At 40.3% G+C, this 14,904-nt stretch overlaps 1 pseudogene; it reads left to right on the forward strand.

Moving 5' to 3' along the window:
- The first annotated feature begins 828 nt into the window (after positions 1-828).
- LOC143640350 (hepatocyte nuclear factor 4-alpha pseudogene) lies at positions 829-2,148 on the forward strand (annotated as a pseudogene).
- Positions 2,149-14,904: the final 12,756 nt, after the last annotated feature.

Consider the following 14,904-nt stretch of genomic DNA (forward strand, 5'->3'; position numbering starts at 1 on the left):
AAATTTTCTTCTAAGCATAATCCACACTATTTTCAAATGGCTCAAGTTCCGAAATAAGCCATTCATATTCTTCAAATATGTATTTTCCTTCAAGTTAAAAACTGCAATTTTTAATGACCTTAGAATTTTCAACTGAAATGTGTTTATCTGAAGTTCCTCCTTAAGAATAACTAATTACATTGCATCTGTTTTTGTAGGGTACCAGTTATGACCCCAAATATCCCCTGAAAGAATAAAGTTTGGTTCTGCTAACAAGAAGACAGCTACTATTATGTTCAGATGAATAACCCAAACTAAAGGAATCTGGACCATTGCTATAGCAGTTATGGAAATAAGCTTTTGTCCTCTTCAACATCAAAGTGGCAACATTGAGATCCTGTAGTTATATAGCCACTTATGATGTATTTGTTGTAACATACTGCACTGTTTTTTAAAAATACCTAATGCATTATAATGAAAAAGAAATGAATGCCTTAAAATTTGCTTTTGACACTCTTTAGTCTGAAATTCTTTTTGTAAAATGGCTCAAAATCTACTTCAGGAGACACTGTCTCAAAAAAAAGGGCTAGGAATGTAGTTCAGTGGTAGAACACTTTCCTTGCATATAGTACCACTAGCTAGGTTCAATTCCCAGTACCCAGGGGAAAAAAGAAAAGGTCCACATCTGATCAAGTCAGATTTTAAGCAATGCCCCATGAAATTACAAATGATATATTTCTCCAAGTTCTAAAATGCTTCTCAGCCTACATGCTTACTGAATGAATACATGCTAGAGAAACATTAATCATGCTTCTCAGCCATGCCTAATTAATATACACAAATTAGAAAATGATACAAGGAGAACATCCTGCACCAGAAGCGTCTGGAAGCTCAGGAAATATCTGCTGCCTGGGCCCACTGCTGACCCCAGAGCCTGAAGACACATCCCCATCAGAAGGCACCAACCTCGCCGCACCCAACAGCCTGAGTGTCAGTAACATTACAGTGCCTCAAGCTGCGACGGCTGCAAAGGCTTCTTCCGGAGAAGCGTGAGGAAGAACCTCACGTATTCCTGCAGATTCAGCCGACAGTGTGTGGTGGACAAAGACAAGAGGAACCAATGTCGCTACTGCAGCCTCAAGAAGTGCTTCCAGGCTGGCATGAAGAAGGAAGCCATCCAAAATGAGAGGGACTGGATCAGCACTCGGAGGTCCAGCTACGAGGACAGCAGCCTGCCCTCCATCAATGCGCCTCTGCAGGCCGAGGTCCTGTCTCAGCAGATCACCTCCCCCATCTCGGGGATCAACGGCGACATCCGTGCCAAGAAGATTGCCAAGATTGCCGCCGTCTGCGAGTCCATGCAGGTGCAGCTACTGGCGCTGGTGGAGTGGGCCAAGTACATCCCAGCTTTCTGTGAGCTCCTCCTGGATGACCAGGTGGCCCTGCTCAGAGCGCATGCTGGGGAGCACCTGCTGCTTGGAGCCACCAAGAGATCCATGGTGTTCAAAGACGTGCTGCTCCTAGGCAATGACTATATCGTCCCTCGGCACTGCCCGGAACTGGCCGAGATGAGTCAGGTGTCCATTCGAATCCTTGATGACATGGTGCTGCCCTTCCAGGAGTTACAGATCGATGACAACAAGTACGCCTGCCTCAAAGCCATCATTTTCTTCGACCCAGATGCCAAGCGGCTGAGTGACCCCGGCAAGATCAACCGGCTGCGTTCCCAGGTGCAGGTGAGCCTGGAGGACTACATCAACCACCGGCAGTACGACTCGCCGATGGAGCTGCTGCTGCTGCTGCCCACACTGCAGAGCATCACCTGGCAGATGATCGAGCAGATCCAGTTCATCAAGCTCTTCGGCATGGCCAAGATTGACAACCTGCTGCAGGAGATGCTGCTGGGAGGGTCCTCCAGTGGTGCACCCCATGCCCACCACCCCCTGCACCCTCACCTGATGCAGGAGCATATGGGCACCAACGTCATTGTTGCCAACACGATGCCCACTCACCTCAGCAACGGACAGATGTACACAGACTCCACAGCCCTCACCGCCTGGTGGCTCAGGGTCTGAGCCCTACAAGCTCCTGCCAGGAGCCATCACCACGATTGTCAAGCCCCCCTCTGCCATCCCCGAGCCCACCATCACCAAGCAAGAAGTCATCTAGCAGGCCACTGGGAGTCAGGGCTTCTGCTGGCTCACCCTAACCCCCTCAGAGAGTTCCTGGCGACCACTTGATCACAGCAAAGGAAGGTGTGACAACAGGGCCAGTCCCAGAGCAGCAATGGAAAGAGCAAAGGACTGGGAATGTTGGCTGAGGGCCACACTCATTGCCACCTTTGACCCAATGCTCTGGCCGACAGAGCTTTAACCTAGAGAGACCCCGGCTGGAAGTCGTCTGCTGACTTGGAGGACATTTCTCATGCTGAAGCCAAACTTCCTTCTCCTTCATCCATATCTACCCCCAAAGAATACTTTCTGAAGATAAGATGGGATCTTGCTTAAACACAGCTCCCCTCCCCGCAGCTGGGACTTCTTCTCCCCTGGGCATGGTCATGGTGCCCAGACATGGAGCCCTGGAAGTCCTCCTCCCTCTTCTGCTGCCCTCACCTCAAATGCCGCTCTCTGCCCTCTGCTGTCACCTTCCTCAGCCATCCCATCTTCTCCAAAGCCACTCTCCAGAGGTTGAGGAAAACTTGAAACCCCTCCCCCAGCCACTCCAGGAACATCTGGAGGCATTGACTGGGGCCAGGCAGAGGGCAGGAGACGATGGAGCAGGAAGATACCATTCTTCCTCCCCTGACCCCAGTGCACTTCCCTTCTCCAGGGACTGGCATGGGTGTTTGGAGCGATGGTCCCTATAGGTCTTCAACAATGAGAGGACAGTCCAAGATAAAAACTGCCAAAGGAACTTGTGGGGAGGGGGCAAGTGGCCAGAGAAAGCATCCAGGAAGAGGCAGATGGGCTATGCACTCGGCCTTTGCAGAAGGGAAGAGTTCTGGCTGGTAGAGCAGGGGAGACAGGATGTTTCAAAAGAGTACAGCCCAAGAGAGGCCCAGAGACAGGGAGGACGGTGTGGGAGACAGGCACCAAGGTGACTGGGCTCTCTGAGCCAAGAGGGTGCGCTGGGGAGCATGGGACCTTGAATGCCAGACTGAGGGAGTAGCCTGGAGGGAAAGGACAACTGGGCTGTTAGGAGATGAACACAGTCTCTTAGTTAGAAGGTGAGGAGGAAACAGGGAGGTTAGACAGGAGCCCACCATGTATTCCAGGTGAGTGATGAGGCCTCAGATGGAGAGGAAGGGGCAGGAGAAGCCTCAGGTCAGGGTCTGTTGAGGAGCAAGTACCCTCAGGGCCTAACTCAGGCTCTCCTTACTCCCAGGCACTGTCTTAAGGCATGGGACATCCATCCTCTCATGGAATCCTCCCTAGGACCTAGAGATTGTTGCAGAAGACAAAATTGAGTTCTAAGAAGTTAAGGGATGTTTTTTCCCCCTGAAACTCACACAGCTAGTCAGTAACTAGGTCAAGATCCAAGTTCCTCTGGATCAGACTAGGAAAGCTTAATCCACTGAAGGAACCCCCTGCCTTCACTATGATCAAACCGAGAGAACCCCAAGGCTCATTCCAGAAGCTTTTTCTATCCCCAGGATTTAGGTTGATTGGAGAATGAACTGAAATCCAGTGAGGACCCAGAATCCTGTTTGCTGATAAATATTAAGGAGAATTCATGACTCCTGACCCCTTTTTGCTCTTTGCTCCCTAAGCCTGGGGGGAGGGGCAGCAGGGGTCTGGATTCTGGGGGACAGACAAACCCATCTTCGGTCTAGGGGTGGATAGTTTGGGTGAGGAAGAGGGGAGGGATAAGAAACCCCGGGTTTCATACTTTCTCTCTGGAGAATATCATTCGAGATACATTCTGGAAACCTTAAATCCCAGGATGGAGCAACCAGCACTCTCAGAATCTTTATGGCTTTGGGAAGATTCTGGAAAATGCCATTGACTGGTGGAAATAACAGGGTTGTTGTCCTGGGGCCAAAAGTGTGATTAGCTAGGAGAGCAAACTATTTGATGGAGCCCTCCTTCCACCCAAGACTGACCCTTCTGAGTGGATGGGGATGATACTCCCATGTCCAGAAATTCCACCATATGTGCTTGTTTCTGTTTGGTAGAGAACATGAAGAAGTATTGGAGCCATATGTTTAAGAGCAATCTCCACACCTCGGGGGCTGTCAGAAGCCAAGTCCAGATCCAGGAGGGACCATCTCTTGCTCAGAGCTCTCATGTCTTCCTCAGTCACCCTTACTCCAGTGCCTCAGAACCCCCAGCCAGCTGGCCCTAACAGGTCTGCACAGGGCAGTGAAGCTGGGATCATTCTGGTCATCATGGTCATTCCCACTCTGTTCCTCCCTGCCCGCCATGTTGCTTAGCCTCTATCTTGGGATAAGAAGTTCCCATGGAATGGAGTGGGGTCATGGTAGTCTTTAATGGTAGCAATTTGTGGGGAGGGGGTGGGCAGGAGACACATCCTTGGCCCCCCATCCACACTTTTTAAAGGAGAAATCCATTCCACATTACTAACTTTATTGCATTGCAGGAAACACAAAATAAAGACACGTTTACTTTCCTTATTTTAAGATGAGGACAGTACATTGGAATTCATTTTTCTGAGTTGTGGTCCTAAAACATAAAGTCTGATGGACATGAGAAGGGTTTATGGGAGGCAAATGTGGGCCCTATATATTCTCCTCCAAGACATCTCTTTTAGGAGGTTCTCAGGAGCTTCTAGAATTCACACAGCTTTTCTGAGAGCAGACCCAGGAGAGGAGAGAGTTGAAATGGAGGCTCCCCAATTTCTTGCAATGACCAAGCCAGTTCTTTGCTAGATTTTCCTGTGATCTTCCCCAATTAAGGTAAATTGTGAAGTTCACATCTAGCAATTCTGGAAGTGGGCTGGGTCCCATCAGAGTGATCTGCATCTTCCTGTGGGTATGTGGATGTCCTTAGGTCCTACGCTGATCCCCAAGTCCCTGTCACTGCTGCCTGATGGGGCAAAGAAGCAAAAAAACATTTCTTACACTTGTGTGTTTTAACAAAAGTTTATAAAACAAAATAAATGGCACATATGTTTTCTAAAAAAAAAAAGATACAAGAAAATAGAGCAAAATCTATGCTCTGCAGTAAATTGATTAGAGAGTTGTATCCTTTTTCTTATTTGTTTGCTTTGTGTGTGTGACTGTGTATGTGTGTGTGTGTGTGTGTGTGTGTGTGTGTGTGTGTGTGTGTGTGAATGTGCATGTGTGTGTGTCTCTTTCTATATCTACAACATTCTTGGTACTTGAGTTAAAACCCAGGACATCACACGTGTGAAGCAAATGCTCTACCACCAAGTATACCCCGAAACTTATTTTATTTGGGACAGTGTCTCTCACTAAGTTTCCCAGGTGACCTCGAATTTGTGATCCTCCTGTCTCAGCCACCCAAGTAGCTGGGGTTACAGTTCTGCATCACTAGCCTGGCTAAAGGTTTATATCTTAACACCTGTCTATGACATTATAATATTCTCATCCTTGCTGACCATAGAGATGGCAAGGAAACTGGGCCTTGACCTTGACATCATAACCTTCAGAACATAATGGTTTTTCAGTATTCATAGCTCGGCTTTGACTTCCCAGAACACTTGTCTATAGCAATTCCAGAGAAAGAAAGATAAAGAGCAAGTATAGGTCAGTATAGACCCTGTCTATGGGAAATATCAATCCCTCACCAAGAAAGTACAAAGCTTAATGTATTATTTGTGCTATCATTCAGCACCTCTGTCTTGGCTAGAGCTTTCTTTAGCAAGAATGAAAAATAATGAAGAGAATGTAGTCTGTAATAAAGGTTGAATGGCTTGTTTTAAAGTTGTAAAATATTCATGCTTAAAATTTCAAACTCTTTATACTGTTTCCTAGGAAATGAGATGTCTCATCTATACTGGGGATCACGTCCAGGCCTGGTAACAACTGGCCAGAGCTGAGTGGAAATGAGTCTCTGCATTCCCCAGACCCCACTACTCCCTAAAATCCAACCTTCATTTCTGCTCCCTGTCTTATATCAAGAATATCCTTATTGGGTTCCCTAGGTGTGAAGGTGAATCATGTAAATGCTGCAGTCAGACTTGCTTTGGTTTAAATTCTACCATCTACTAGTTGTGTAAGCTTGGACATATTTCTTTCCTTGTTTATTCTGCCCTTTTGTTTTCTCCTTATAAAATTATAATTCTAACTACTTTGTAGGGTTTTGGGGAGAATTAAACATGATTCTGACAGCAAGTATATAGCTCAGTACCTCCATAAATTACCTGCTATTAAAGAAAACACAAATAAGTTTAGATGAAATTCCTTGTACTGCCATCTCTTGGAGATAAGCTTGGGCTAAGGTGTAGGACTCAGAGCCTGGAAGCTTCACCTATGTCTGCCGCTGGGGTCTGGGGAGAAGTGAGCTGAGTGTTAAAACTCAAAAGACATTGAGTCTGTTTGCTAACATTCTCCTCCAAGGCTGATGATAGTTTTTACCCATGGATGCACATTAAAACCACCTGGGTAACAGTTTAAAAACTAACATTTCTCAGTCCTTACCCCATACCCTGTAAATCAGGATCTATTGAAATGTACCTAGATTTTTTTTAAGGTCCCACTGTGATTCTAATGCACAGATAGGCTTCAGAACCACTGAACCATGGCACAAAAAACAGGAGGCCTATCCAGCAAGACTCATGAAGAGGTCTACATTCTTTCTTTTTTTTAATTATAGATGGACACAATACATTTATTTCATTTGTGTATTATTATATGGTGCTGGGGATTGAACTCAGTGCCTCATGCATAATAGGCAAGCGCTCTGCTCACTGAGCCACAATGCTGGACCCGAGCTCTACATTCTTAAAACAAGCAGCTTAGGAAGCTTCACAACTCAGAAATTCCTTGTTCATCTAGCAGAAAATACTGTTCTAAACATGCCTGCCCTGCGGTTACAACAGTTGCATATTTAGAAAAATATGAAGACAAATGTTTATGGAATGTGTTTGTGTTTTTTACAATACTGGGGATTGAATCCATGGTTGTTCCACCACTGAGCTACCCCTGTAGACCCTTTCTTAAGTGTTTATTTTAAAACCAAGTCTCATTAAGTTACCGAGGCTGGCCTCAAATTCAAAACCTTGCTTCAGCAGGGTTTAAATTCTACCCTTTTGACCTTGACATGACCTGTGAGTCAGGTTCATAGTAGCTGGGATTACATTGGTGCACCACCACACTCCATGGAATACGGTATTTCTTAAAGTGTGTTCCCATGGGGGTTATTTTAAATACCGGTTCAGGTGCATTTACATAGATTCAGGAATAATAATTTTTAAACTTCAAAACATCACTGAATTTAGCAATACCATACTGAGTAAACAAGAAATAACAGATAAGGCTATTTGTATTTTATACTGAGGTAACTTTAAATTGCTGTAGTAAAGTCCTAAGCTTTCTACTTAAAAATGGCAAAATCATCAATACTTTTGTATAAAATGTAAAGCAACATTCTTAAAACAACACTCATATATAAGTTAACTTCTACTTCAATTTGGCTAATATTTATTAAACTACAGTAACATATCTAGGATGGCAAAAAAAACCCACTAGTCGTTCAAACAATTTTATTTCAATAAATAAAATGTTATTGTAATTCTTAAGTAATCTAATATGCAAATTAACTCAGAATATTTAAGTTTAAAAAACATTGTTAAGCACAATTTAGGCAGAGAGATAACTAATTTTGGAAAGGGGGCTTTTTTAAGGACAGGTCCATATTTTTTTCAGGTCACTAAATTAGAATTCCGTTTGTATTTAAATGTAAATTTAGATGTGCTCTACTTATTTTAGCATGATTTTTTTAAGGAAAGAATATATTTGGATCACATAAACAAACCAAAAAAGAAATTACATAAGAAAACATAATGTAACAATTTTTGTAAGTACCTAACATGAGCATGTGCTTAACATCTAAAAACAAAAGGTACAATATTGGTACATTGGAGATTATATATATATATATATATATATATATATATATATATATATATATATATATATATATATATATATCTCTGACAAATGTGCATTAGAAAAGTCTCTAATATAAAACATTGAAAACGTGGAGAATACTTGATTTTAAAATACAGAAAATAAATGTTAAGATAGGCACACCCACAATTCTTACAAAAACATGCTTGAAAAGATAAAATTCATCTGAGCACTCATTTCTCAGATATACAAAAGCTATGAAATCAATCAATGGATTTTGCCTCCTGCTTTTGCACTGTTTCACCACTGATTGGTATGAATTCTGAATACACAATTAGTGTTGTTTTTCATCTTTCTGCCATGTTCTATATAGAATGCATCTACCTAAAATGAGTAGAACTTAAAACATCAACATTATTTGTATTACAGTCACTTCCTTATGTTATTTTTAAAAGGCACTATATTTAAAAAATAATATTACAACAAATAGTGCTTTGGAAGATCTGAAATTCCAAATCAATGTGTTCCATCAATCATAAGTAGAGTTAAGAAGCCCTAATATATATATATATTTATATATATATAAAGTTGATGGATTTAAAGATAATAAAATTAGTTTATTGTAAAAGCAATTCAAGAATAACCAGTTAAAACCTTATCCCCCTACTACCCAAACAACCAAAAAGCGTTAAACACTTTTACATTAGGAACAAGAACATAAAACATCAAAGCTATGATTCAAACTCAAAAAGAGAAAGGACTCTTAAATCTCTTCCAGGTCACTACAATGGTATGATAAGATCAAAGCACTATGTTAGGTACACAGCACTGCTGCAACACTGAGGTATAACTGGGCAAATTAAATTTGGGAGAAAACGAAGACTATGTATGTGCAATCCTGTATGTGCCCTGATATGTCCTATAAAGAATAGATCTTTTCTGTCCCAGATTAGACTTTGTATAATGAAAAAAAAAAAAAAACAGAAAACAGTAGAGGAAGGGGAAATCCTACCAACATCTTCAAGGGATACTATACCATTAACTATATACTGACTATCAGAAAATAAATTAAATACAGAATCTTTGAACATCACAAAATCTTGTAAAACTGCATTAAGCTCTACCTTTTGAGCTGATTGTTTGGGGTACTGAAAATGTAAAAGTTTGATCAGGGGTAACTACTACTGCTGTACCATTTTTTGACCCATCAGTGAATATATTTGGACCATTCATGATAGGTGTTTTTCATGTCATTTTTGGAAAAACTATAGGATGCGAAGACCAAAAAGACAATAAAGGATTAGATGGTAAGTGGTTATCAAATGAAATATTAGATTTACAAATGATTATTGCCCAAGTATTTCACTCATTAGCTAACTCAACAATTTGATCCATAGTATATGGATTAATAATTTTATTGGGAGAAATTCCAAACACTTCCTTTGCTGCTTTTTATTCCTTTGAGTATTAATTGTCCTACCGCCTCAGGATACCTAATAAGAATAGTGTTAGGAGGATAAGATAAATGTATCCACAATAATGGACCTTCTTGCCAAAATACTCCTGTAGGAATATTTTTTTGTTGGTGTTACAATAAATAATAAAGGCAAACTTATATCAATTCTATCCAAATGCATATTTTCCATATATGTTTCAATGATTTTTAATGCCTTTCTTGCTTCAGGCGTTAACATGCAGGGTGAATTTGGATCTGATGGACCTTTTAGGATAGCAAATAAAGGTCCCAACTCTCCCGTTGGTATGCCTAGATAAGGTCTTATTCAATTTATGTCTTCTAATAATTTTTGAAAGTCGTTCAGTGATTTGAGTTGATCTACTTGTATTTGAATTTTTGGTGAATGCAACATGGTTGAAGATAATAGAACTCCTAAATAATTAATTGGAAAATTTAATTGTACTTTATCTATTGCTATCTCTAGATTATAATTTTTTACTAAATTTGTAAGTGTGGCATAATATTCTAGCAACGTGTTTTTAAGTTTATGTGCTAATAATAAATCATCCATATAGTGAAATATTTGTAGTTCAGGATTTTGATTTCTAAGTGGCTGGATTGCTTTGTTAACAAAAATTTGACACATAGTTGGGATGTTAGCCATCCCTTGAGGGAGTACTTTCCATTCATATCTCTGATCAGGAACTTCATGATTTAGTGCAGGGATAGTAAATGCAAAACGTGGACTATCCTCAGGATGAATTGGAATTGAAAAAAAAAAATCTTTAATATCTATAGCTAAAACATACCAGGTTTTTGGCAAAGCAGGCTATTGGGGAATCCCTGATTGAGCAGGTCCCACAATAAGCATCTCATTATTAATGGCTCTTAAATCTTGCAATAATCTGTATTTACCAGATTTCTTTTTAATGACAAAAATGGGAGTATTATAGGGAGATATGGAAGGTTGTATATGTCCCTCCGTTAATTGTTGTTTGACCAGGTCATGGGCTGCTTGTATCTTTTCTTTACTCAAGGGCCACTGAGAAACCCATACTGGTCTTTCTAATTTTCAAGTAATTTTTATTGTCTCAGTGACCCCTTCTGAAAACCCAGTCCATGTCTATTTATTCCTTGATATATTTGAATTGGTGCTGCTATACCTTGTTCTTGCTCTCCTAATCTTTTTTCTTTCCTAAAATCTTGTCTAGCCCTAATAGTGGGCGCATTTGGATTGCTATTATTTGTTAATTCCAAACCTAATTGATCTAGGACATCTCGTCCCCATAAATTTATAGGAAGATGATCCAATAAATATGGCTGTATAGTTTCTTCACATCCTTCAGGATCCTTCCAATCTAACACCATTGCATTTCTATGGGTTCCTCCATGGTGTTTCTAGGCCTCAAAGTGTTTGACTGGCTTGTTGTAATGGTCAATGTTTTGACCATTCTTGATGAGATATGATTCTAAGGTCTGCATGTGACCAGTAGCCCATTAAATTCATATCCTTGAATATTTAGTTTTAGCATTGGGCGAGAATCTAAATTTAGAGACAGCAGAGACCAATCTACAACTGTGGAGCCTAATCCCCTGGAACCTCTTTCTATTGTACTACTGGAAAATTTATCATGTAGGCTGGGTATTATTAATAACTGTGCTATTCTGTCTCCTAGTGAAATTACTGATATACCCTTTGGAGAACTAGCTATAATTTTTATTTCACCTTCATAATGGGGATCAATTACCCCAGGACTTATCATAAGTCCTTTTGTAGTAGAAGAACTGTGTCCCAATAATAAGCCTACTGTTCCTTGGGGAAGAGGTCCTTTTACTCCTGTGGGAATGATTTGAACTCCCATCTCTGGTGTTAGTACTGTGCTGGTGGAGATGCAGATGTCCAACCCTGTGCTCCCTCTGGTTCGTCTGATGAGAGATCTGATGGATAATGTGTCTTGGGCACTACCCTGATGGTATTGCTGGGTTCCTCCATGGTGTTTCTGGGTTCCTCCTGTGACCCGTATATTTGAGGTTGTGGGCTATGTACTTTATAAAGAAAAGAGGTTTATATATTACAGTTTGGGAAGCTGAAAAAATCAAAATCAGATGTTCTTATTAATTCAGCCTCTGATGAGGGTTCCTTCTTTGGCTATATAACATCATGGCAGATCGCATTGTTGCAGGAATACAAGCAAAAAGGAGAGATCACATGATGAGCTAGGAAGCCAGGGACTGTGGAGAAGTCTTACTCTTTTATAATGACTCTCAAGATGCAAGAACTAACCAGAGTCCCTTCTAAGGGCAGCATCTTCAGGTCTCCCTTTCTGAGGGCAGTGTCCTCAGTGACCTACCACTAGCTTCACCTCTTCAAGGTTCCACCATCCCCCATATCACCACACTCAGGAGCAAGCTTCCAACACAGGAACCCTGGGTGGACAAACCACAGTAAACTAAGCACTTGGTAACTGAAGCTTTGCACTCAATACACAAAACTCTCACAGTGGGGAGAAAAATCTGGAACTCCTGCAGAAGCCCAGCAGATTGGAGAGGAATTAACATCCTATAAGCATCCAGAAAGTACAAAGGGAAAGAATTAAGCTTTAAGATGATAATAGTAGTTCTCAATTAATTTATTTGGCAATGATAACCAAACACCTTGCTGGCTTAACTTTTACAGAGGAGCAGGGGAGGTTGGCTGCCTTTACATGGTTCCAGAGAAAGGAAAACATGAATGATAAAGAGGAAGAGCAACCAAACACATCAGAAATGAGTGCTTTTCTTTTTTAAGATCATCATTTAGCTTTGATTTCAGTGAACCCTAAACAATGATCCAAGACATTACCTCTGTTCATCCTGATAAGAGCTGACAAGAGTCACGGAGACCACTTGAAGCCCTCTGCCTTCCTGTTCCACTCTGACCCAGGTTGCTGACATGGAGATCTGCAAATGGATACAGGTCCTAAATGGCAGGCATCAAGCAGGGTGCCAGGACACAGAATAGAACCCTTCCCTCCAGGAGGCTACTGGAAGTGACGAAATGCAATTGATGACTTACACCCAATGGGACACTGCTTTACAGAATGCCATAGAGCTCAGGAACATATCCAGCCATACTATCTAGACCCTCCCTGCATGTCCAGGTAATGCAATATACTGGCCACAACCAGAGACTGTGTCACAAGACTGCAGTTCAAATCTTAGCTCTGCCATTTACCATCTGGGTGATCTGGGCGGCTCCTCAATCTATCAACATCTCAGTTCCCCATCTGTAAGAACTGGGGAGTGATGATGTCTACCCTCTGAGTGGGAAGTAAAAGAATCTGTACATACAAAAGTAGCTCATATTGTTCCCTGGATATGTAACCACGTTCATCAATCTAACCCAATTACCCAATGTAGAAAAGCACATCATCTTTGCCCCATTTATCCTATCTCCAGCCAAAAGAAACATGAAAATGAACTTTTCCCTCAAAACTTTTCTGCCAACTGAGTGAAACTAACCTTTAACTTCCACCTCCCAAGGGATGGCTTGTCTGAGATCTTTCCACCACTATGTGGATTCCAATTCACAGAGTTTCCTTACAACCTCTTAGGGAGGTGTGATCCCAGCTAGAAGCCTCATGGTCCTGATAATAAAATTAAAAGGTCATCACTCTGGACAGCTCTGGTGGGGGACAACAGGCTGATTTTGTGGATGAAGCAGCCACTGTCCACAGGAAAACAGCTGCCCCATGTACACCTGCACACAAAAGTCCTACCTAGCACACTGCCCAACAATTCCCTGCAAATCTGTCTGACCATGAGAGAAGAAGTGTAAATGGGAATGTCAGCACACATGAAGAGTCAGTCACAACAAGGCACTTGGGGAAATAGATATCAATAAGGATATTAGGAGATCAGGCAAAGCACAAAATGAGTTATAAGATCAGGGATAATTTCAACAGGGGGGTAGTTGAACACACTATCCATGCAAGAATCAAGTGTATACTCACCATAGGAGTGAAATTTGAAAACAATAGGCAATGCAGACATAGATGATTTTAGTAATCCATGCTCTCTTTAAAATGAGGCATTGGTAGAAAAATAAGACAAGTGTGAGTTTTGCATTTTGTGTCCAGAACATGATGTGATGAAAGGAATATATGGAGCAGGTGACATGCGTATTTCTTCCACCATTTCTGGGAGCATGTTTTGAAACCCTATCATTTAGAGTTTGGGGATAAAAATAGGTGTACCCTGGGTTTATGTATATATTGATGATGCATGAATAGACCATATGGTGAATAAAAAATATAACAGGTTACTATTTTAAATAATGGATTGAATTGATATTTTTTAAAATACATAAAGTTTGGTATTCACATACAAACATTCAATCCAAGTAGTTATACATGTAGTGGTAATATTAGGGTTACTATTATAACAAACTGTGTTTGAGTTTTGCTTTGAAAATGATGATGGAATTCAAGAGTTATGTGATATAAAAGAAATCTCATGTAAAACAAGTAAAGCAACATGGAGAAATACATGGGATCTGATACAGGGAGTGAATGAAAGTGAATCATATGCATATCAATTTGTGAATTGTGGATGAAATGATACATCCTATGATGTATATATACTGAAGAAATAGGAATATAACAATTTTGAATAAAAATTTAATTCAAAATACACATGATGTCCCATAAGAATATACTTTCATTGATCTTAACCTGGGTCACTTAGTGTAGAAATATTAGGATTACTACTCAATATTCACTGAAGTTCATTTTGAGTATTCCAAAATGAATATGTATGTTCAGAAAATGAATAATGAAAAATATCTCCTGAAAAGTTGATTATAAATCCACACAGATGGACATGAAAGAATCAATGTAGTATAAGTATATGACACATATAGTTCATGTTTGCAAATTCATAATATATATATATATATTATATATATATATATTATATATATATATATTATATATATATATATATATATATATATATATATATATATATATATATATATATATATATAATACACTAAAATGTAATAGTATGTATGCCAATCGAAATTCATAAGGGGATATATATATCCTTCACATATGTTCCCAAAATATTTATTTTCTTCTACATTGTTTCATGTCTAAACTTGTTGAAGTTTAAAGCTCACCACAGCTTCAATTTTCAGTTACCTCAGTGTATTGGGGGGCAGTGATCTCTTCATGAAATTCGTATTTACCAAAATGTGAGTACTCTCAAAAATATACCTGTGATGGCAGTAGGATTATATATATGTATATAAAAATATACATTGTGACCCAGGTGACAGAGACAGGGAGTCAGGAAGTTACATATTTGTTGATTTTGCAAATTCTTGGAGAAGTAAAATGAGAAAAATGTGTCACAGGATTTATTATATGTATCT

The sequence above is a fragment of the Callospermophilus lateralis genome, unplaced genomic scaffold (genome assembly GCF_048772815.1).
Source record: "Callospermophilus lateralis isolate mCalLat2 unplaced genomic scaffold, mCalLat2.hap1 Scaffold_190, whole genome shotgun sequence".
Taxonomy (NCBI): domain Eukaryota; kingdom Metazoa; phylum Chordata; class Mammalia; order Rodentia; family Sciuridae; genus Callospermophilus; species Callospermophilus lateralis.